This window comes from Anomaloglossus baeobatrachus, chromosome 4, assembly GCF_048569485.1.
Source record: "Anomaloglossus baeobatrachus isolate aAnoBae1 chromosome 4, aAnoBae1.hap1, whole genome shotgun sequence".
Lineage (NCBI taxonomy): Eukaryota > Metazoa > Chordata > Amphibia > Anura > Aromobatidae > Anomaloglossus > Anomaloglossus baeobatrachus.
The window spans coordinates 467,781,927-467,806,838 of NC_134356.1; the positions used below are offsets into that span (position 1 = coordinate 467,781,927).

The 24,912-nt window shown below is 41.1% G+C and overlaps 1 protein-coding gene across 2 annotated transcripts in view; it reads left to right on the top strand.

The window, feature by feature from the left end:
* The window catches only part of APBA2 (amyloid beta precursor protein binding family A member 2), a 596,113-nt gene that overhangs the window by 85,245 nt on the left and 485,956 nt on the right, over nucleotides 1–24,912 (top strand). For both annotated transcript variants that reach the window (XM_075345685.1, XM_075345686.1), the window contains exon 2: nucleotides 11,097–11,190. The gene's annotated coding sequence lies outside the window, so the exon portion shown is untranslated. The remainder of the gene's footprint in view (nucleotides 1–11,096; nucleotides 11,191–24,912) is intronic.

The following is a 24,912-nucleotide window of genomic DNA, read 5'->3' on the forward strand; positions in this document are numbered from 1 at the left end:
GTTCTGACAGCAGTCAAGTCTGGAGAGTTGACAGTGGAGTCGTGCTGACAGCAGTGGAGTCAGGTGTAGGGGCCCCTGGACTACCTGGCTAGATGGCAGACGGTGAACAGGGCCATAGGCGACGGAGATCCGTTCGCGGGAGACCTTAAGTGAACCGGGGCAGGGTCATAGCCCGCTGATGCTGACAGCGGGAATCCGATCCGGAGGCCGTGCACAGACGGGGTGCCTGAACCCTAGGACGAGGAAGGTTGCATGCCCCTTGTTAATCAACCATCAGAGGACAAGGTTTACAGCCTCCAACGGCAGCCGGTCACTGGCAACTTGGTTTACCACTGGACTTGTGTGAGATTACTGAACTGTGAGTACACCATTGACCCCCGGTCCAACCCGGCATGCCACCTCCAGTAGCCATTACTCCCGTGTACCGACCAAGGGCCCCGGGACTACGCCTCCCCCTACCCGTGGAGGGGATCCCATCTTGCTACCCCGCTACACCAGCCCCGGGCGCCCCATCACCACGCAGCGGTATTAATAAAATCGACAAATCAGACCACAAAGCATTATTCGTCCTGAAGTCCTGCACTTAGGTGATTCATAAGTCACAATAGAGCATTTATGTCTCTTATAGTGTCGGTCTGCATTCTCACTGCCTTAAATCATAAAATGACCATTACCATAACTTTATTATGGTTATTAAAACCTTTCCTATTAATGTGTCACTGCTACTGTTTTCACTGTTAAGTGGGTTTTAGTGGAAACAGTTCTAATTAAAGACCATTTCCTACTAAAATAGAAATTACTTGTACAAATGTCCTTGTGTTCCCCTCTTAGCTGAAATATAATCATAATCTCAAAGTCTTACTAAGTTACCACTGAATTTGACGTTTACATTTACTACAACCATTTCCTATGGTCACGCTGAACATACAGAAGAAAATCTGTAATTGTGCTCGCATTGAGCCTGTATAGTGTCATCAACTGTAATATTCATTTTAATAAATAATTAGGGTGAAGGAAACTGATGTAACACGAATTGTTACTGCTTCTAATAACCTACTGCTACAGTCCTTACCGAATTCTGTCTATGTGTAATTAGTTCTGATATTTCTTTCAAGAATCAGAGGATTTTGTAAAAATGTTATGATAGTATAATTGAGTTGGAATACATGAAAATATACTGTATTGTTTTATTTCTTACATAAATAGGCATTCTGTAAGGTCATTATGCAATTTCTTAGGCTCTGATGAAATTATATTTGAACACTTTGTTAACCCCTTCACTACCCTACCATTTACCATTTTTTCTTTTTTCCTCCCCTTCTTCCTAGAGCCATAGTTTTTTTATTTTTCATCAATATAGCCATATCAGGGCTTGTTTCTGTGGAACGAGTTGTACTTTTGAATGACACCATTCATTTTACCATATAATGGTAAAAAACAGAAAAAAAAATCCAAGTGCGGTGAAATTGCAAAAAAAGTGCAATTCCACAATGGAGTTATTTTTTTTACCATGTTGACTATATGGTAAAATTGACCTGGCAATATTATTTCTTGGGTCAATTACAGTTCATTGATGCCAAACATATAGTTTTTTGGGGGTTTTTTTGTTTAAATTGATGAAAAATTTCAAAATTTGGCAAAAAACCCCGCACCTGTAGCGTTCTGATTTTATGGGATCTGGGGCTTGGTGATGGCTTATTTTCTTGCACCTTGAGTTGTCTTATTTTATTATGCAAATTTTGTGTAGATACGATGCTTTAATTGCCTCTTATTGCAATTTTTTGAAATGTTGAGGCGACCAAAAAAACATAATTCTGGTGTTTACCTTTACCAATAGGATTAGTTCATTTTTTTATTTTGTTTGATAAATCAGGCATTTCTGAATGCAGCGTGTATGTATATATATATATATATATATATATATATATATATAAAATTAGCTGTAGTACCCGGCGTAACTAAGTGTCTCTGTCTTTCTCCCACTCTCCCTCTCTCCCACTCACTGTCTGTCTCCCTCTCTGTCTGTCTCTCTATTTCTGTCTGTCTGCCTGTGTCTCTGTCTCTGTATGTCTCTTTCCCTTTCCGTCTGTCTCTTTCCCTGTCTTCCTCTCTCTAGCTGTATGTCTCTTTCCCTGTCTGTCTGTCTCTTTCCCGATCTGTCTCTATCTGTATGTCTCTTTCCCTGTCTGTCTGTCTCTTTCCCTATCTGCCTCTGTCCTGTCTGTCTGCCTCTTTCCCTTTCTGTCTGTCCCTGTCTGTCTCTTTCCCTGTCTTCCTCTCTCTCTAGCTGTATGTCTCTTTCCCTGTCTGTCTCTTTCCCGATCTGTCTCTATCTGTATGTCTCTTTCCCTGTCTGTCTGTCTCTTTCCCTATCTGCCTCTGTCCTGTCTGTCTGCCTCTTTCCCTTTCTGTCTGTCCCTGTCTGTCTCTTTCCCTGTCTGCCTCAGTCTGTCTGTCTCTTTCCCTGTCTGTCTGTCTTTGTTTGTATGTCTCTTTCTGTTTATCTGTCTCTTTTCCTGTCTTTCTGTCGCTGTTTGTCTACCTTTTTCCCTGTCAGTCTCTGTCTGTCTTCCTCTTTCCCTGTCTGCCTTTATTCGTCTCTATCTCGTTCCATGTTTGCCGCTCTCTGTCTGTCTATTTCATTACCTGTCTATTTCTCAGTCTGTCTGTCTGTCTGTCTGCCTGTCTCTGTCTCTCCACAGAAATCATATTACCTCACACATAAGGTTCTTATACTAAGAAAGTCCTTTGTTGCCTATAGCAACCAATCAGAGCTCCTATTAATGACCTGTAGCTTCCAGCTCCATTGACTTTAATGTAAGCAGGTTTTTTGGTGAATAACTGTAAACGGTGAGGTTAGATTTTCCTCAAAACATAGTCTGAGGTTCCCTAGAGTCAAATAAGGTGTCTGTGCAAAATTTTGTGATTATAAATGCGACAGTGTGAATTCCTTTAGCGGCCATACACACATACATACACCTACACTCAGCTTTATATATTAGATATACCATATATATTTATAATTTTTATTTATTTATATATATATATATATATATATATATTTTAATTTTAGTGCTGCAAAAAGGGGGTGATTTGAACTTTTGTGGGGGGTTTCTTCATATTTTTTAAAACTTTTTTTCCCCACTTGTTATTGTTTTTACTAGTTCCCTTAGCGGACTTGAAGCTGTGATTCTCCAAGTCTGTTGTATTGTACAGAGCAGTGCATCGGCAATTGACTTTCTATGAACGCTGGCGTTCACAGGAAGTTTGTAATGACAGACATAGGAGTCATCAGCTGGTCCCTGGCTCTCATGATAACCCATCATTGCCCTGCGTTAACGTCACGGGCCGCTATTGGGAGCGGGAAATGACATGCTCCCTGCCGCCAGAGAATGGCAGCGGGATTAGTTAACAGAGGCAGATGTAGGATGATCAGATCAGCCGACATGTGCAGGGAAAAGTGCGATCTCAGCTTGTGAGCCCACATCAAAGTTAGGGAGCCGAAATAGGACATACCGGTATGTCCTATGTCAATAAGGGGTTAAGCATAAAAGGAACCTGTCATGTTGGATAATTGTATTAACCTGCAGATATAGGAGTAATCTACAGGTTAATAGCATTAGAAAGATTTACTCAAAGTGCAGTTTATGAACTTTTTTCCTTCCAAGAGCCGCTGGCTTTCAGTCATGCAGACATGCCGATGCGGGTACAGTGACCACTCACTGTACTGAGAGCAGCAGCTGGAAGCATGCCTAACACTTTTACTAACAGCTTGCTCTGCAGTGTATCGGTGCAGAGCTACCTGTCAATCAAATTGCTGGGGCGTGCTTCCAACCGCTGCTAATGGTATACTGAGCAGTCATTGGAGCCACATTGGCATGCCTGCATGACTGAAAGCCAGCGGCTTCCAGGAGGAATAATGTTCATTTTCTCCTCAGAGCCATGATTTCAGTGCAGCAGCCGAGCTACTTCCCAACTATATTAACCTGCAGATCAACCCCATATCTGCAGGTTAATAGTGTTATTCAACCTGACAGTAAATCCAACATATCCAGTAAATCTCCAGGTGAATACAACAAATTCCAGATTGAATTTGTATAAGCTAACTGACTGTTCTTTTGGCATATGCAGGACTTGAAAACGCAATTACATAGCTTTCTGCTGTTGTATGTTTGTCACATTTGTGGAGAAAGTCATCCTCACTTTTAATAAATTATTATAAAATATCTTGATGCTGAATACTATAACTTGACACCTAAGGATGTGTTCACATGTTGCGCACTTGATGTAGATTTTGTTGCAGAAAGTTTTGCAACTATTTCATTTCTATGAAACAACCCTAGGCATATGAAAGAAACTGTGTTTTCAGTCGCAGAAACGTCTACAAAAATCTGCAGCGTGAGAATATACCCAAACACAACACATTATTGCATGTCAGGTTAGGCTACGTTCACTTAGAGCTTGGCCCTATGGTCAGTGGCTCTGTCGGGGATTATACCGGTGCCCCTCCAAACAGGATTTGGTCGTATGCGCTGATGAGGCCATTGACTATAATGATGCAGACACAGTCAGTGTGCTCTGTCATGCTTCATTTTTTATTTGAGATGGGCAGCAAGACGTAATCGACTACATCTTGGTACCCAACTCAACTAGATGAATACAATCAAAATAATGCAAGACCAAGCACACGGTGACTCCTTCAGAATCTTCATAGTCAATGGCCATACACCGGCATCCCAGACGTGATGTGAACATAGCCTACGGTGTCAAGTTACTTGTTCTTCTATCAAGATATCATCCTGTACCAAGTAACAAAATGTTCTTTCCGTGCCAGAAGCTGTGAAACATTATGGCTTCAGTTTTACTTTTGATTCCTTTACCTAATCTTAAAACTACATTTTACTGTGAATTTCTGCTTTTTCCATCTTTGAATGTTTTTTTATTTCCTTGATTTTAAGCTACTTATAATGTTCTTTTGCTTTATAATCAGCATCTCTTATTTCGGTAGCTTTTGTTCTCATTTGGCACAGCAGCCGTCTCATCACTCGTGTGGATGTGATTGCCTTGCTATACTGTCATGTAGAAAACATTTCAAATAAAAACTGCAGTATAGGTATGTTCATGTGATATAGATCTGACTCTTGTATATGTTGCTCTTAACAGGATTCATCCATTAATGGCTCACGAAATGTTGCAAGGGAAACAATTAAGTCATCTATTTTCCTAGTATTTGTAATAATTTTCATTTAGGCTTTATCTACGAGCTGGACTGGAGCTTAAAAGCTATCCTGGCACTCAAACCCCGTCAGCCCATATACCATGCACCACTATTCCAATCTTGGAGGGAGAAATAGCAGCATGCACCTCAAGGTGCAGGGAATTTTTGCACTTTCTCATGCTTCTCTCCTCTCTCTTAGGCCTCCTTCAGACACATCCGTGTCTCCGGTACATGTGACATCCGTTTTCACACGTACCGGAGACACAGGCACACGTAGACCCATTAAAATCAATGGGTTTGGGCACACGTGTGTGTTTTGCCATAGACCATGTGTCCAGGTAGAGCATACGTGTGTCCATGTTCTCAATATGTAAACATGTCTGTTTTTTCTCCAGCATCACGGGTGTCACACATACAGCACGGATGTGATCCGTGTTACATCAGTGTGACATATACCGGAGAAAACACACGTGCCTGTGAAATAAAACGAATTTCTATACTCACCTTCTCCAGCCCTGCTGGCTCTGCCGCCGTTGTCACTTGCCTCCGACCTCCGCTCACTATGCTCATCGCATATGCACGGCACAGATGACCAGAAGAAACAGCAGCGGGGAGTTGGCAGGGCCGGACACCATAGATCATCACCACGGACAGCAGCGCCAGGGACAAGTGAGCAGAAAGTTTTTGTTCTCCGTCTGTTAGCATGGATTGTGCCAAAATCAAGGCACGCAGAGGGCAATACACACCTTTTACACATTCGTGGAAAACATGAGTGGTTTTCACGGATGTGTGAAAAAGGCCTTAAACAGCTTGTCCACTGTTAATTTTTATTTCCCAGTAGGAGTGCAAATGTAGAGAATAAGACGCCCCCCTCCCTGTGCTCCTGTGCTAGATCTCCGTTGCTTCTGTCCTTATTGACATCATTCAATGGTTGACATCATAACCACAGCGCATATGACCGCTCCTGATAACCACTGGATTCACCGGTCATGGCGAGGTAGACAGAACGAGAACACTGAGTCCCAGTGTACTTATCGTGACGTCATTGCTAAAGCCTGTTTAAAAAAAGCAAAAAAAAACAAAAACAGGTAGCTAGGGGGAGCCAGTGTTTGATGAGCTCAGCTGCTTTTGTGTAATTTTTGCCTATATTCTAAAAACATTGGCAAACCAATTTAAAGAATAGCTGGTATCAGCATTTCAGTAAAAGCAAAAACACCCTGAAAACATACCATGAAAAATACTGTCTCTTTTACCTGTACCTATAGTTTCACCCAACTATTTTCCCCACATCTAAGAAAAATGGTCCAATTTTTCTGATTACACCGGAGTCACATTTGAGAGTGAACACTATTTGCCCGAGGGGCAACAAGAGGTACCCTAACTAAAGACCTAATCAAATAAACTTTATTAAATTATATACAGTCATATGAAAAAGTTTGGGCACCCCTATTAATGTTAACCTTTTTTCTTTATAACAATTTGGGTTTTTGCAACAGCTATTTCACTTTCATATATCTAATAACTGATGGACTGAGTAATATTTCTGGATTGAAATGAGGTTTATTGTACTAACAGAAAATGTGCAATCCGCATTTAAACAAAATTTGACCAGTGCAAAAGTATGGGCACCCTTATCAATTTCTTGATTTGAACACTCCTAACTACTTTTTACTGACTTACTAAAGCACTAAATTGGTTTTGTAACCTCATTGAGCTTTGAACTTCATAGGCAGGTGTATCCAATCGGCAGCTGCACTCATCTAATACGGATTTGGCCTCCCAGCTGCCAATTTTATTCTTTGTCCATTTATATAATTTAATAAAGTTTATTTGATTAGGTCTTCTGTTAGGGTACCTCTTGTTGCTGCTCGGGCAAATAGTGTTCGTATAATTACCCCTACGCTGACCGAGTGACAATCAGAGGTTAGTGTTTGTACATTTGAGAGTGACTCACGCGTACCTGGCGTGAGTCTTGCATCGCATCACCTGGTACAGCTTGATGCTGTCCAGAAAGGAGCATCTCAGCGGCATACATGCAGCCAACCCAGGAGAGTGTGCTGCCGTGTCGGTGATGCGATGCGCGACTCGCACGAGTCACACTCAAGTGTGACTCCGGCATTAGATTTTGATAAGAATTTGAAAAGAGTCTGATCAGAATGGCATTAGTTTGTCTTGTATGTAGAGAGTAAAAAACAGGGTTCTCCACTTTCCTCCTCCATTTTGTCAGCCCGTGAAAATGTCTTCTAAGTGCGGTTCAATTTATCTCAGGACCCATAGAATTGCATTGCTGATTTTCATTGGACACTCAGATAAAAATGTGACATGTATACAGCCACAACGGAAAAAAGAGAGACAAGTGCACATAGTATTATACAGTATAGGGTAAAGGAAGTTAGGGAAGGTGAGGGGGTGCTGACCAGGAGGTTGTGTATGTCACAATCCATTATAGGCTCATAGAGAATACAGCTGCACAGTCACACCCGCGAATAGTGGGAATTCTTCATCTGCAAACATATTGAGGAGTACTAGAAGATGGATGTTTTTGGTTCATCACGTTGCTGCTGGAAAAGTAGTCATAGGTTTAAGTACTAACTCATGAAAACAATGGATAGCACTCAGAAGAGAAAACCAGTCATGTGCACTAGTCCTTAGGCTGGACTACACAATAATTTTGGTCACAACAGACCAAAGATAGGGTTACACTGCTCCTTCATCGCAATATATTCTAAATCAATGCTATAATGCAGGATGCAAGAAATCCAAATGATTTTGGATTTTTCCTCTTTGGTGTCATGGCTGTGCGATGGCATTCACTAACATTAGGGAGCTTCTGACAGCAGTACAGCATAATGTTTAGCTGCACAAAGTGTGTCACTGTCCGGGCCAAAGTCCATATTATGTAGCTTTTTTCAGCCTGCAGTGCAAATCATATACTGTATTTTACTATTAGCGAGTCACTGCAATAATTAGAATTTCACATATCTCACACAATTTTAGTTTGTAGATGCCAAACATGTAGAGTTTACTTTATGTAAGTGTGACGCAGTATTCCAAGTCCCTCATGGTTCTGGGTCTCTATCTAAATAGTGTTGTTTCCAACCGCAAATCAAACCCTAGATACACTCTGCACCACACCCACCAGGCACACCAGTGGACGGCTTGAGTGGAATAGAGTTGCCCACATGGGGGGTCAGGAAGGTGAGGTGACGAGTGTAGTCAGTGTGTGAGTAGTCAGGGAGAGTGAGAGAGAGGAGGTCGGGAGCTTCAGGTAACATGACAATTCACCTGAGGAAAACTGAGCCTTTATGATCTGTTCCCACCCGCTCCAGAATCGGGGCATTAGCGCAACGAGGGGGATAGAACTTTCCAATCCAAAACGATCCAGAAAATCCCAAGCTTGAGCCCTGAGAGCAGGCTCCCACACTTAGCCACAGTGGGGAGCGGGGCCCAGCAAGTTCCATACTACTGGGCCACCACGTTGAAGCTAAACTTAGTGCCAGGAGGCAGTTCACCGATCACCAGGCAACACTATAGGGGACGCGGCTATACCAAATATGTGCATTTTTTTTATAATTATTGCTTTATTTTCAACTAGGAAAAAGGGGATGATTTGAAATTTTAGTTTTTATTTTTTTTTTTAAATTTAATATTTTTTAAACTTTTTTTTTTATATATGAATTTTACTAGTCTCCTTAGGGGACTTTATGGTTTCACTGTCTGATTGCGTCTGGTAATCAGGGCGATGCTTCAGCAATGCTCTAATCAGCAGAAATGCTGTGTTCCTGTGAGTGTCAGCATTCACAGAAGGTGGTTAATGACAACAACAGGGGTAATCAGCTGATCCTACACTGCCATGACAACACATTGGCTCCTTGTGATCGTGTCACAAGCCGCCGGTGTTTGCGGGGAACTGCAATCCTCACTCGAGTGCATTATATTCCGCTGTCAGTTTGATCCACCCGAACCATTATCCTCACGTCTGCTTATCAGATCAGCAGACATGCGTGGGGTGAGAATCCCGAGGTAATGGGACAGCCAAAGATGTACTAGTACATCCTTGGTCGTGAAGTGGTTAATTATTGTTATATTTTGATAGAGCGGACTTTTATGAATTCGGTGATACCAAATATGTGTTTTTTTTTTTTTTAATCATCTATATTTTTAATTAGGCAAAAGGGTATGATTCGAACTTTTATGGGTTTGGGTTTTCTCAGATTTTTTTCAAACTTTTTTGTACTCTTCACAGTTTTTAATGGTTCCCTTGGGGGATTTGAAGTTGCTATCTGATCGCTTGACGTTATATTCAGCAATTCGAGAGCATTGCTGCATATAATGAAAATCATAGTCTCCTTTGAAGCCCAGCTACAGGCTTTAATAGACCCCTGGCTGTCATAGCAACCCATCGACGACTCCCGATCGTGTAACGTGTATGCCGATGAACATTTAGAATGGTGCAACCCCCTGCCGACACATGTTAATGCTGCTGTTCAGAGTTTGACAGTGGGATTTAACAGGTTAACAATCTATTGTTAGAATCAGGTGCTGGCTGTAATACACATTCATCACCTGACCGCTGAGTGACTTGTACCGTACATGTATGGTCTTTTCCATGGGAGAATTGCTCATAGGATTCTCTGTCCTTTTTGAAGACCATAAAAATTTGTTTGTTGGGGTCATGTAATAAAAATCCCCAGATCTCTGGAACCATATGGCAGATTTAAAATGGAAAACAACGTGATATTCAAAAGAGATGTAGGAATAATACATGAGTGAAAATTACCCACTTTCAGCTTGATAACAGGTCCTCTTTAAACCCTTCACAATTTTTTAAGTATATTACGTCATATATTGTCTCTCTGACTTTGATGCGGGCTCTCACACCGAGCCTGCATCTTTCCCTGCACATGATAGCTGATGTGATCAGCTATCATGTGTCTCTAAGAGCGTGGGTGGATTGGAGACTCGCCCACAGCTGTTAACCAGTTAAATCCAACAACCAATTTCTGACAGTGGGATATTACACATGCCGAAGGGGAAGCACGTCATTCCCTGTTCCCATCGGCGTTACTGTGACATGATCGCTGGGCACCAATGGGTTGTCATGACAACCAGGGGTCAGCTGATGACCTTTGTGTTTGTAATGATGAATTTCCTGCGAACGCCAACTGCGAGACGGCATTCCTAGGAGATTGTGATGTCAGTTCTTCGTGCATTTTGGTACTGCATTTTTTAGCCCTTCCAGCCATTGATTTTACAAAAAAAACCGCATGGGACAATAACATGCAAAAACCGCATGCTGTTCTATGCGTGTTCTGGCACAAGGTAAGTCTTTCTGGCACAAGGTACGTCGCTTTGGCACAAGGCGCGTTTTTGTGGCACAGGGTGCGTTTTTGGTCGACAATACAAAACTGCATCGTGCGCACATAGCCTAATTGTTTTAAGTGGTAGAACATTAAAAAAAAAAACCAAACAGTAGAAAGTTCACTACTTTGAAATTTGGAAAGAAATTCCATACTATCTAGCTGTTTTATTGGCTCTGCATCAAACCTCTTATATTGTAAATCCTTGAGTCCATTCGAGCACCAAGTGCTCGTTACGAGAATCGGGCACTTGAGGATGGTAGTGCTCGCTCATCACTAATTGCAACGTATTCATTTTGAGTATGCATATTCCTATCTCCGCATGGGAACATGCACCTCTTATGGCTTTTACAACTTTAAATTGGCAGATACCAGTTGTAATCAAAGTGGATAAATATATTCTGATAGTCAGAGTAACGCCAATAATCACTTTATTTTCAGCACAATGCATACAGCCTTATACGACGCTGTTACAAGTAGAGCCATACTTAACCTTACAAATGTTTTCTCTTCTGCAGTTTTCAGATTCCTACTGGCAGTGGAAGAATGTACTGCAATCCGCTGATCACATCACTGTAGTGCCCAAGAGAATATTTGGGGTTCTTTACTCAGGTACAGTTTTTGCTCACTTTCATGCTTTGTACAATCATGAGTGCAAAAGAAGAAATAACCTTTTTAGAACTCTGTTTGGTTCCTACGTTTTCTGGCATTGTTGTGCACTCCTCCATCCTGCTGCCCTAATGAATAAAAATAAGGTCTCATTCACAAGGTGCTTTTCTCACAGTATTTTAGTCAGTATTTTATCATTGCTGTATATGAGCCAAAACCAGGAATTTGTCCCAAAAACATATAAGGTGGAAATCTTTTTATACCTTCTGTAGGTTTTATTCTGGTTTACAAATACTGATATCGTGTTTCTCCGAAAATATGACGAGGTCTTATATTATTTTTTGCTCTGAAAGATGTGCTACGGCTTATGTTCAGGAAATGTCTTATATTTTCCCATGAACCACAATCCACATTGGTTCTTGAACAAAAAAAATATTTTTTTTTGAAATGTAATCATGTGTTAACATTCTAGAACATCAACATTTTGTGTTTAATCACATTATTGGTTCAGATGCACATTTTCTTATCTGATCTGTTATTCTCGTGGTGCAGGACCAGTCCTATAGTGGTGGGTATATACCATATTTACAAAGATTTAAATTACCTGCTTAATTTTATTACTCTGTTTGTACTGCTAATTTACCCCCAAAAGAAAGCCACCTCCTAAAAGAATCGCACTTAGCAGACCCCAAAGAATTAGAGTTGGCAAGTGAATGGGCTCTCACATAGAAATCTGTATCACTGTCAGATTCCCCCTCATTCTACAGTGTTTGGCTCTCTCTGGTGACTGGAGCTCTATCTGTGTATGAGAACTGCAGTGCGGGTGGAATGGCAAGGGACCTGACAGCAACGCAGATCTGTGTGAGAGCCCATCCACCATTGGTACTTACCAACTGTAATTGTATGGAATGGCATGAAAGTAATGGCATGTGAAAATCACCATTGGCAATTTTTTTTTTAACAAGTCTAGAACCCTAAATATTTTTTAGAGAATCTTATTGCGATTCCCAGTAGGTTTCCTGTTTTGATATAGAATAAGTAGAGAGGAGCTAGCAGTGATGACTGCAGATATATTCTAAGCTAGGAGACATGGAATTTATTCCTGTGCAAAAGAAAGTCGGGGGAACTCAACTGGAAAAAAGCATTTCCTTAATTCTTAAAAAACATAGTGATATTGGTCAAATATTTATATGCTGCATTTGAAGAAGGTAATTCTGGATTTGGTACACATCTCTTTGCTTTGTAGGTTTTGTATCTTTTTAAGGCAACATTGGTTGTAAATGGTCCTCTGTGATATTATATATTATCTATATTAAATATAGAGGTGTTTCTCATTATATGCTCTCATTAAGAACCAAATTTTGTAACTGGATTCAAAATAATGTTTTCTTGAAAGTTTAGATCAACATTTTTTGATACTTTGTAACCTTGCAAAGGATCAAGGATGTGTTAATTCTGCAGATAAGGATTTTAGTCATGATTTATCAAAGTGCTTATGGAAGAAAACTGGTGTAAAACACTTTGTGCAAGCCTTTTGCCACTTCAATGTGGAGTTGTTCAAATATGTTACAACTAGTGATGAACGAGTGTGCCCTGCCCTGCTTGTTGCTTGATCAAGCATCAGAATGCTCGGATACTCGTGGAGCTCAGCCGAGTATCTCAGGTGCTCGAATATTTTGTCTGTGAATCAAAGACCAAACCGCACAGGCTTGCATCACTGCATGATGTGTGCAGACACCACAGGGTGAGGCATTCGCAGTTTCTGGCTCACTTGGAGGATAAAACGTTTTTGTACTGAAAAACTCCCAAACCTGAACAGGCCAATCATTGACTTTCCATAATTCTCGTTACTTGTGTCAAGCTTGTCCAAGCATCTGACCAGCTCAAAGTGAGTATCGAGCATTCAAGTATTTCAGTGCTCGTCCATCACTAGTTATAACTTTTGGCTTTTCATGTGGATTTTAGCAGCTATGCTAAAATAGGTGGAACTTGGGTGTGAGACCAAGATGGGAATTGGCAATGAAAGTCGATCGAATTCATCATTAAGGTGGCATTTGTTACACAAGAAGTGTTACTGGCTTTTTAGACAAGGTGCAAAGAGTCACATGCCACGGATAAGATGTCCCTACTCATAAACTCCCCTTCATTAATGTACAATGCCGGTTTTAATGAATCAGGCCCTTTTTTTAAGTGTTTTGCCCACCGCTTGATTCATGGTATGTTTCAGTGGTGTCACCAAATGCATGCACTCTTTTACAGACAAGTATTATATACTTATATTACAGTATAGTGTCAGATAATAGATAAGACCTATCCGTCTACCCGTAAAGTTAGATTCTGTTGTTTCAAACAATAGGGACATAATATCTATTGACTAGCTTTGCTTTTTATGAAGAAAATTAATCGCACATTGTCAGGATTACAATACATTTACGACAGCTTTGGCACAAGTCATACTGGCAATGTTGTTGTCCAATTGCTGCCAAAAACAATGTGGCTCAAAATTACATTTGCAGAGTAATCTTATCAGAGCTTTTAGCTTAGCATGAAATCTGCTGGGACGGACAAAAGGCATCTTTGTGACTGAAGCCTGGGATTGTACTGTGCCCTGACTTCTGCCCCCTGCCACATCTAGTCTGTGCCCAATTCCTCACGGGTAATTGTTGTTTCCAGTGCAAACAGAAGCCATTTAATCTATCAGCATTCTGATTTAAAGGAAAATATAGATATTTCTACATCTTTGGAGCCATAGGATAGCTGCTGCTGCTGATCTCTTCATTTCTAGCAGTGAATAATGCTGAAATCCATCATTAAGATCTATTGTGAGAAACACAAATTAATCTATCTCATGTATATAATAATGTGCTGTGAAAACATGTTAAATACCATTAGATATTTCTAAGGGTAATAGGTCTTTCATGTGTTTTCTCATAGTTTCATGTGTTTTGAGGTTAAAGGTAGATGTAAGTCCATCAAATTAATACTATAGTCTAACATGTTGATCCATAAGAAAGCAAAACCCCATGCGGCAGACAGAAAGGTCCATGTTAGGGGAAAAAATTCTTTCCTGACTCCACATACGGCAATCAGACTAGTTCCATGGAGCAAGGTTTTCTTGTTTATGCATGAAGGTTATTTCCAATACTTTATTTCAGTTCTTAATCATGTAGTCATAATCTTTAATCTATGCTTATATCATCCGTATTCAGTGACATTAGTCTCTTTAAAGGAAACCTGTCACCAGATTTATCTCATAGCTGTGGGTGGCCACCACCTGAAAGTCCTTATATACAGCATTGCAGAATTCTGTATGTAAGAGCCCAGGCTTAATTTAAAAAGCAGCTTTGTTATACTCATTTAGGGAGCAGTATGGTCCGATGGATGTCACTGGTCGTGGGTCTGCGCCTCCTCCATTTATGCAATCACCATCCTCCTTTTTCTGAGCCAAGTGTGGATTATGTGTCCTATGTCATTCACACTAGCCAGCATTGTGTTGCTGCAGTCTTTAACCTTTCTTCGCATCTGCGCATTCAGTACTTTGATCTGTCCTCAGGGCAGATCAAAGTGAGCCTGCACAGGACCGCAAAGACGGACTGTGTGGATAACATAGGGCGAGTCATCCACACTGTGCTGGGAAGGAGGACGGCGACCGCAGCTAAGGCCTGTTTCACACGTCAGTGATTCTGGTACGTTTGTGCTTTTATTTCTACATACCAGAATCACTGACATACGCAGACCCATTATAATCAATGGGTCTGCTCACACATCAGTGATTTGTCACTGAACGTGTCTCCGTGCGGTGTACCCGCGTGTCCATGATTGCCGCACGGAGACATGTCCATTTTTTTCTGGCATCACTGATGTCCCACGGACCACGCAGTGGTGTGATCCGTGAAACACGTGCCAGAAAAAAAACGTGCTTATAAAATAAAAATCATTTTTACTTACCCGACTTCAGCCGCGCTCTCTGCAGCCTGTTCTGCCTGCTGCTTCTGAGCCGGCTCATTACTGTCGTGCATATTCATGAATGCACAACACAGCCGACCCGGAAGCAGCTGCTGCGGAGGTCAGCGCCGGCCGGATGCTGCACCGCGGGAGCGTTCAGCACCATGGAGAGCGGGAGCGGGCACAGGTGAGTTAATCTCTATGTGCAATCATGGACCACGTAGAACGGAGCCCGGATTGCACTTAGACAACCCACGTGTGCCGTGAATCATGGCACACAGAGGGACATGTGCATGTTTTACACGTCAGTGAAGAGCGTCTGTGTTTTCCACTGACTTGTGAAACAGGCCTAAGAGGAAGTGCCAGACCGAGATCAGCGACACCCATCGGACCAGACCGCCTCCTGGGTGAGTATAATAAAGGTGTTTTTTACTTTATACAGAGCGGCCTGGGCTCTTATATATAGAATTTTAGAATACTGTATATCAAACCTCACTGGTGGTGGCCGCAGCTTATAAGGGAAAAACCTGGTGACAAGTTCCCTTTAAATTTACCAGCAAATTTCCATATCAATAAATACCTATTTTTTTAGCTGGTGTAACATAAACCATTCAATCACATTTGTTATATGCAGGAGAGCCTAAAACATTGGTTATCTATTTGATTCAACAGCATTTCAGTTCATGTTAACTTATGGAGTAAAACTATTAAAGGGAATCTGTCACCAGGTTTTTACTGCATCATCTGAGAGCAGCATAATGTAGGGGCAGAGATCCTGATTCCTACAATGTGCCACTTAGTTTACTGTGTGCAGCAATTGTGACAGAATGAGAATTTTTAGATCTAGCATATAGCAGAGGTCAGAAAATTAAACTCACCCACACCACAGTTCTCTGTATACATTGTCTATTGACGGTGAGCTGGAGGCGTGACTAGATCTCATTCACTGTTGTAGCTGGTGTAGTCTGAGCAATGTGAATGGTGATAAAACCTTCAATATAAGTAAACAACAGCCACAGTTTGATAAGTGACACATCACTAAATTCAGTGTTTCTCAGTGTTTTAACCGCTACCTCACACTCTTTAGATTTTCATAGGAAACACCTATAGGATGTGTTTCCCTGTATTGTTTCTTCTGTTTTTTATTTTTAGCAGATCAACTCTTACAAATGCTGGAAAAATAATTTTAAAACAATCACTGATCTTGGGGAGACCAGCTAGAGAAAACACTGCCAGCAGCCAACAAAGGCGCCCAAAACAGTGAAATCCTAGGTGCATTGCCCCCTGGGAAGTATGCAAATCAAAAAAGGTCCGTGGAGCCTCTGTTAGGGAGTCTCGACACAGAAATAGCCAGATATCCCTCCGGGAAGAACCTAGCCAGGGAGTGGCTCTTTTTAGGAGACCACCATAACCACCATATTAAGTGGCCCTTTTAGTCAATATCCAACTCTTTGACGAGTTCAAAGATATGACAAAGCAAATACCAAGGCCAGGTATCCCTCCACAGACAGCTGTTTCGGGGTGTTGCCCCTCATCAGTGTGGAGTAGGATTCTGGCTAGGTGGGAGCAATGCCTTTGGACTCGTCAAAGAGTGGGATATTGACTGAAAGGGCCACTTAATATGGTGGTTATGGTGGTCTCCTAAAAAGAGCCACTCCCTGGCTAGGTCCTTCCCGGAGGGATATCTGGCTATTTCTGTGTCGAGACTCCTAACAGAGGCTCCACGGACCTTTTTTGATTTGCATACTTCCCAGGGAGCAATGCACCTAGGATTTTACTGTTTTGAGGGCCTTTGTTGGCTGCTGGCAGTGTTTTCTCTGGCTGGTCTCCCCGAGATCAGTGATTGTCTTGTCTTGTTGGTCTACTAGAAAAAAAATCATCCAGAAAATGACATTAAAAAGACCTCCAATAATGCTGGCAGAAAAAAATGTTGAAAAAGCACTCTAGAAATGGTAAAAAATGCATAGAAAAAGAAGATTCAAGTTAACAAAAGCTCAGAGAGAGAGAGATATTCCAGAAGCGGTTTTTGTTTGTAAAACAGACTTTTTGAGCGTCAGAAAAAAAACACTGTGAACTTGTCCTTGGGGAGTCAAACATAAAACCTAGGTTTTCCTTCATCTGGAACAACCATTTTATTTTCTATTCAAGTCATATATATAAACTTAATGAGAAAGTGACTTGTTGGGAGTCTACCATGGCATATCGGCATCATAGCAGTCACTGATGACCATCATTGCTGGAGAGGGTTCTATAACCTCTTTAATCGTAAATCTCTAAAAGTGACATTTTAACACCCGCCAACACGCCGACAGGGGAGTGCGTCATTCCATGAGCCCATCGGCGCGCCTGTGAAGTGATCCTGTGTTGCCATGATAGCCAGGGTCTGCTGAAGACCCAAGTGCTTCCCATGACAATTCTGTGAAATCCAACATTTAGCTCTGTTCATAGGAGACCTCAATTTTCAATCTACATAGCAGTTCTGATGCACTACAATGTATAGAACAAGTGATTGGATGATAGCAGGTTCAAGTCCCCTAAAGGAACTAATAAATACATGCATTTTGAAAAATAGGAAAAAAAATATAAATTTTATTTATCCCCCATTTGTCCCATTAAAAATAAAGTAATTAAAAAACATAAAAATACACATAATTGGTATTGCTGCATTTGTCAGAGTCAGAGCTATCAAAATGTCAAATAAATGAAGCCGATCAGTAAACAGTGTAATATTAAAAAAAAAACTGCATCAAAATGCAAGAATTTTGGGGAATTCTTTGGAATTAGAATTTTTCTTAGATAATAAAATTATTCACTGGGGAACAATTTTTGTTATTTCCACAAAAACACTTGTTCTTAATTCGAGTGTTCTGATCTCAAATCTGAGATTAGTTTCTCCCTGCAAGCTGCAGTTTTTTTTACAATTCAAGATTTTAGGTTTTCGTATTGTAAAAATTTCAACATTTAGTTTAACATAATGAAGTAGAATGTCTTCTTTGGCATCATCTTTGTGAAAAAGTAATGCAGAAAATACACTAATACACTAAAAAATATGATTACATCAGAATTTGTCTACAATTTAAAAATAAAACATTTTAGAACACTTATTTTAATCATAAAATTTGCACAAAACTTATTTAAATTCTATTCAGGCAAACATTTGCGTGTGTAGCTCTTGAGTTTGTGTACTTGAGTAAAATCTCATTTGATTCTCCAACAGTAGTCTGCCATCATATTTTTTGTCCCATCGCCAGTGATAACGGTTTTCCATCGTCTTCAGATCTTGATGAAAATGTTCTCGCTGCTCATCACTAACAGCGTCAAGATTTTTTAGAAATTTATGACGGTGACTGTTCAGGAAGTGACTCTTAACACTCATGTTACATCCAATGTCGCAGAAAGCCAACAGCATCCTTTGAACCAGAAAGTTCATAGTTTTCTGCTTTTTTGTTGCCAAAGAAGTTCTTTGTAACTGCCACAAAACACTGCCATGCTGCTTTCTCCTCTTTTTTCATCTTCTTGGCAAATTCTTCATCACGTATGAGGGTTCAAATTTGAGGTCCATCGAATACACTTGCTTTTATCTTCTCGAAAGACAAGGCAGGAAAAGAAGAAATAATATTTTGAAAGCATTCACTTTCTGTATTCAAAGCCCGAACAAACTGCTTCATTAAACCAAGTTTGGTGTGAAGTGGGGGAAAAATGATCCCGTCTTGATCAAGTACAGGTTCATTCACAATATTTTGCATCCCTACTTCCAGAGCTTCACGTTTCGGCCTGTCCAGTGTTTTTCCCGAGCTCGGCTGTCCCACAAACACAGAAAATAAGGATACTTCATGAAACCTCTCTGTTGTCCTACCAAGAGATTTATCATTTTAAGATCTACACAAATGATCCAATTATGCTCCTCATACTTCAGTAAGTCAAGGACAATTTTTGTGTCATTATAATCTTCTCATAGTTGAGTTGAATAACCAATTGGAACCGCTGCATAAACATTACCATTACGTAGGACTACACATTTCAGACTCCGTTTAGAACTGTCAAGAAATAGCCACCACTCTGTTGGATGATAAGTGGTAACACCTAGCTGGCTAAGTAGAATACTGATATCATGACAGAAAATAAAGTGTTTGTCTTCGGAAAAAAGTCCACAAAAATATATTCACACTTCCTGAAATGGGATACTTTAGCTGACCGGTGAAGTACATTTTTTTTTTGAAGCCTGGAGGTTAATAACTCGGCTGCTTTCTTTGATAGGCCCAAATCTCTTACTAAATCATTCAATTCGGGTTGGGTAAACTGCTGAGGGGTTAATGACTGCTTAGCATCAGAAGAAGACCCTTCAGATTCTACGTTCATTTCCTCATGCTTCTTATCAAAATACATTTGATCACCATCTTCACTTTCTTCATCCTTAGAAGAAATAAAACTATTGAAAACTGGAACCGGGAGTGTGGGATAGGTCGTATTACTGAAGGAATATTAGGATATGCCATCATATGCCGTTTTTTTTCTTGCCGATGCCCTTTGCATAGATCAGATAGAAATAACAGTCACTGCTGTGGTCCTTAGGTTCACGCCAAACCATGGGAATACCAAAAGGCGTTCTTTTGCGTTTTCCTTTTGTCCAGTCGCGAAACATTTCCTCACAATTATGACACACAATATTAGGAGCCCAATTCTTGTCTTGATTGCCAAGGGGAACTTGAAAATAGGCAATATATGCACGTGTCACAAATTATGAAATATTGCTCCTTTGACATTGAAGTGTGTAACAGCCACATATATAAGAGAAGGTGTCAGGACTAGTCTTACATTTACGCCTACTCGAGGAAGCCATGATTCAATCTGAAAACAACAATAAGAGGTTGTTTTTATCAGATAATATAATTTTTTACAGTTCAAAGCAACTACAATTCTGCAAAAGTGATGTTTGTAAAACATTAAAGAGGATTGTACCTATGTATTTCCTAATGCTACTAATTGCTACTAATAAATAATGCTCCTAATGCTACTTTACATGTTCCTATATGCAGGTTACACACAAAACCGAGACGACAGGTCCTCTTTAATTGCCTTGTGGCTGTGTTCAATCCAAGAGTCCTTGCCCTTTAACTCCAATTTAAAAACCAATGCATGCCATAAAATGTAACAAAAATAAATTAAAATTGCCAAAAAACTAGAGCATGCACCAAAAAAACGTTTTTCAGATTTGGAATCAGGGATGCAGCAATATATAGAAAAGGTTCTAAAACCTCATGCAACAGAAAATAAAAAAAAAATGTTGCCCAGTAAATAATTTACAGTTTAAAATCGTATTTTGCCGTGATTTCTTTTGATAAACATTTACTATACATAAGTGGATTGTAGTCACAATGTAACAATAAGATTGAATTTATCACAGCAATACAATGAGCGATTATAAATAGCCATTTCCATGAGCATTAAACAGCTGAATCATCGATCCGCCTTCTCCATTTTTGCTGTTTAGGGCTCATTGCTGTTCCCGTTTCAGTGCGTGACGAACATTGTTCCTCAGTATAATATGGAGTCAAAACACATCTGAGAGAATAAAAAAGAAAATAATTTATGTTCTTTAAAAGTGTAATACTGCTTAAGAAAATAGTTTGCGAGCTGTGCTAGCTTTTATTTCTGTATATTAATTTTTTTCTTAACAAAAAATATGATGACTGGTGATTAAAGTAGATTATAAGCTTGTTTGTGCTCTCGCTTGCTGGCTCTTCACTTTGCTCTCCCTCAACCGGTCTAGAGAGATGTCAGTAATCATTGGACTATAGTACAGTGAGCAGGGCGTATGTTCAGCATGCATGGTTATGGACAACCGGCGCATGATTAGTAGAGCAGAGATCAGCTCCGCCCCTGAAACAGATGTCACTGTTGATGTCCCATTTCAGCAGCAGGGGCAATGACGCAGCACCTGCTGATGACACATTTGAGAATCCCCACTGCATGTTGGGATACTCAAACGAATCATTTGCTTTATACATGAAAAAATTGGTGACAGGTTCCCTTTAATACTTTTGTTTGCTGCTCATTACCTTGTAAACTAATTGCTAGACATCAAAACATGTGCAGCACTTACAAACTCATTTCTATTGAGCTTGTAAGCACTGTTTTGAAGCTGGCAAGAACCGCTTGAGCGCTGTGCCACCTAACCCTGAAAAGTTTTAGTCCAATGTTTACAAACTAGACAGCATCGGTGGCCGGTCTCCCAAGAAATGAGCTGTAAACCGCAGAAAAAAAGTTAATATCTCAGGTCAAAACAGCAAATACGCAAATATGTGACATTTTTACACATTTTACATTTACACAGTTTATAAAAAAAAATCACACTACTGGCAATTTAAAGAGAGGAGAAATTTTAGATTTAATCTTTTTGTAAATTCTAAACTGCTTTCCCACATTCATACCTGGGTATCTCCTTCCTTATGGCACATTTGATGATCATTTCCAATATTCATAAATTCCGTAGTGCTGTGCAGTAAGCCTCCTACCACCCATTGTATGACCCCATTTTCACATTGAGTCACAAGGGATGCAGGAAATTAAAATTTCCCGTACCCCTCACTTTATTACAGCTTGCTTCTCTACTGAGCGCAATTATTGAAAATGATTCCTAATGCATAGTGAAGTGTTTCTATATTCCTGATTTCTGTAATATCAGCTGAGGAAATACTGAATTAATGAGAACACATTAAGCGTTGTACAGCTTGTCAACCTGTATATAGCGTCTAATTGTTCTTCCAGTGGTGGAACTAAATAAGTTAATAGGAGTCTGCCCGTTCACGTTTTGAAATTAATTTCTGGACCTTTTCAGGCTTTGCATTATTTAATATTTTAATTGACTAATCAATCTTTACAGCACAGTATCTAGTGAGTGGAGGTTCTGATGAGAGCGGGGCAAAGAGACAACTAAAGCTGCTTCTCCATTGTTCTCCGCTGTATAATCTAGAAAGTAATTGTAACTCTAAATAACAGACTAAAAGGGTTTGCTTCCTCTAATGGCAAAAACAAAGCCAAATATTTGACAGACACTTGTATGGGTGAGTGTAGCTTTTTGTTTTTGGGTGGTTTTTTTACCTCTTAATAGGTCTGAAATTCTGTACTGTTTAATTTCACTTTTTATTAGTTTGTTTCTGATACAGATTTCCACATATTACAAATGTATTCAGCTCAAATAGACCTAAAAAAAATCGATCTACAATAAGCTCGAAGGCTCCCCCTTGTGATGACTATAGGAAGTCAGAATTTTGTAATTTATGTAATACAGTCACTATTTACGGGTTGTAGAAACAGAAGAGTAGTCAGGGAAGCCGGGATCTGGTAACAGGAGGACATGTATGGATTCAGGAAGTACACATATGTGAAGTCAGATCACAATCCAGGGGTCAGAATCCCAGGAAGGCACTTAAAAGATTCAGGGAGTAAACTAATGCCTGCTTTACACGCTTCAATAAATCTTTCAATCCGTCGTCGGGGTCAAGTTGTGAGTGACGCACATCCGGCATCGTTCGTGACGTATTTGCGTGTGACACCTACGTGCGATCAAGATTGAACGCAAATACGGTGATCGCATACACGTCGTTTATTCCTCATACATTGGACGTTTTGTTGTACGAACCTAGTCAATTGAAACGTGTGACATCCCTCATATGATTTTGATGTCTGAGGCTATGTGCGCAGGTGTGCGCTCTGCACCGCAGCTTAAAAAAAGGTCCACTTCAGAGTGCAGCTGAAAAGCTGCGTTCTGAAGCGCCTCACAATGTCTGTCAGTCGGTCACTATCTCTGTCAGTCGGTCACTATCTCTGTCCCTCTCTCTCTGTCCATGTCAGTCTATCCCTCTTACCCCCTCTCTCATACTCACTGATCCCCGATCACCGGCGGGGCGCTGCACGGCATTCACACTGCTCCGGCGGCTTTTACTATTTTGAAAAAGCCGTCCGCTTATTAAACAATCTCGTATTCCCTGCTTTCCCCGCCCACCGGCGCCTTTGATTGATTGCAGTGAGACACGCCCCCACGCTGAGTGACAGGTGTCTCACTGCACCCAATCACAGCAGCTGGTGGGCGTGTCTATACTGTGCAGTGAAATAAATAATTAAATAATTTAAAAAAACGGCGTGCGGTCCCCCCCAATTTTAAAACCAGCCAGATAAAGCCATACGGCTGAAGGCTGGTATTCTCAGGATGGGGAGCTCCACGTTATGAGGAGCCCCCCAGCTTAACAATATCAGCCAGCAGCCGCCCAGAATTGCCGCATACATTAGATGCAACAGTTCTGGGACTGTACCTGGCTCTTCCCGATTTGCCCTGGTGCTTTGGCAAATCGGGGTAATAAGGAGTTATTGGCAGCCCATAGATGCCACTATATCCTAGATTAATCATGTCAGGCGTCTCCCAGAGATACCTTCCATGATTAATCTGTAAGTGACAGTAAATAAACGCGCACACACCCGAAAATATCCTTTATTAGAAATAAAAAACACAAACATATACCATCGTTCACCATTTTAATAAGCTCGAAAAAGCCCTCCATGTCCGGCGTAATCCAGGATGCTCCAGCGTCGCTTCCAGCTCTGCTGCATGGAGGTGACCGGAGCTGCAGAAGACACCGCCGCTCCTGTCACCTCCATGCAGCAACTGAGGTGAGTATCGCAATCAGCTGAGCTGTCACTGAGGTTACCCGCTGTCACTGGATACAGCGGTGGCCGCGGGTAACCTCAGTGACAGCTCAGCTGATCGCGCGGCTGTCTTCAGTTGCTGCGTGGAGGTGACAGGAGTGGCGGTGTCTTCTGCAGCTCCGGTCACCTCCATGCAGCAGAGCTGGAAGCGAAGCTGGACCATCCTGGATTACGACGGACATGGAGGGCTTTTTCGGGCTTATTAAAGTGGTGAACCAGGGAATGCGTTTGTGTTTTTTATTTCTAATAAAGGATTTTTTCGGGTGTGTGTATTTACTGTCACAGATTAATCATGGAAGGTATCTCGGGGAGACACCTGACATGATTAATCTAGGATTTAGTGGCAGCTATGGGCTGCCATTAACTCCTTTTTACCCCGATTTGCCAACGCACCAAGGCAAATCGGGAAGAGCCGGGTACGGTCCCAGAACTGACGCATCTAATGTATGCGCAATGTAAACCGCACGCCGTTTTTTTAAATTATTTCATTATTTATTTCACTGCACAGTATAGACACGCCCACCGGCTGCTGTGATTGAGTGCAGTGAGACACCTGTCACTCAGCGTGGGGGCGTGTCTCACTGCAACCAATCATAGGCGCCGGTGGGCAGGGAAAGCAGGGAATACGAGATTGTTTAATGAGCGGCCGGCTTTTTCAAAATAGTAAAAGCCGCCGGAGCAGTGTGAATGCCGTGCAGCGCCGCGCCAGTGATCGGGGATCGGTGAGCATATGAGAGGGCTGCTCAATTCAGTTACTCAGGAGTTTAGCGGTCACCGGTGAGTCCTTCACAGGTGACCGCTAATCAGGACGCGACACAGACAGAGCCGCAGCATGACAATGAAGTCGGGTGAAGTTCACCCGAGTTCATTCTGATCGTGCGGCTCTTTCTGTGTCTACTGTCATCTGCCATTCAGCTCTGCTACATGGCTGTCTGTGTCTGCTGTTAGCGGCTATGTAGCAGAGCTGAATGGCAGATGACATAGTAAAAACGCATCCCTACACATTACACACGCTTGGCAAGTCAATAAATAAAAAAAAAAAGGGTGCCCAATACATATGTCACAGAACACATGATC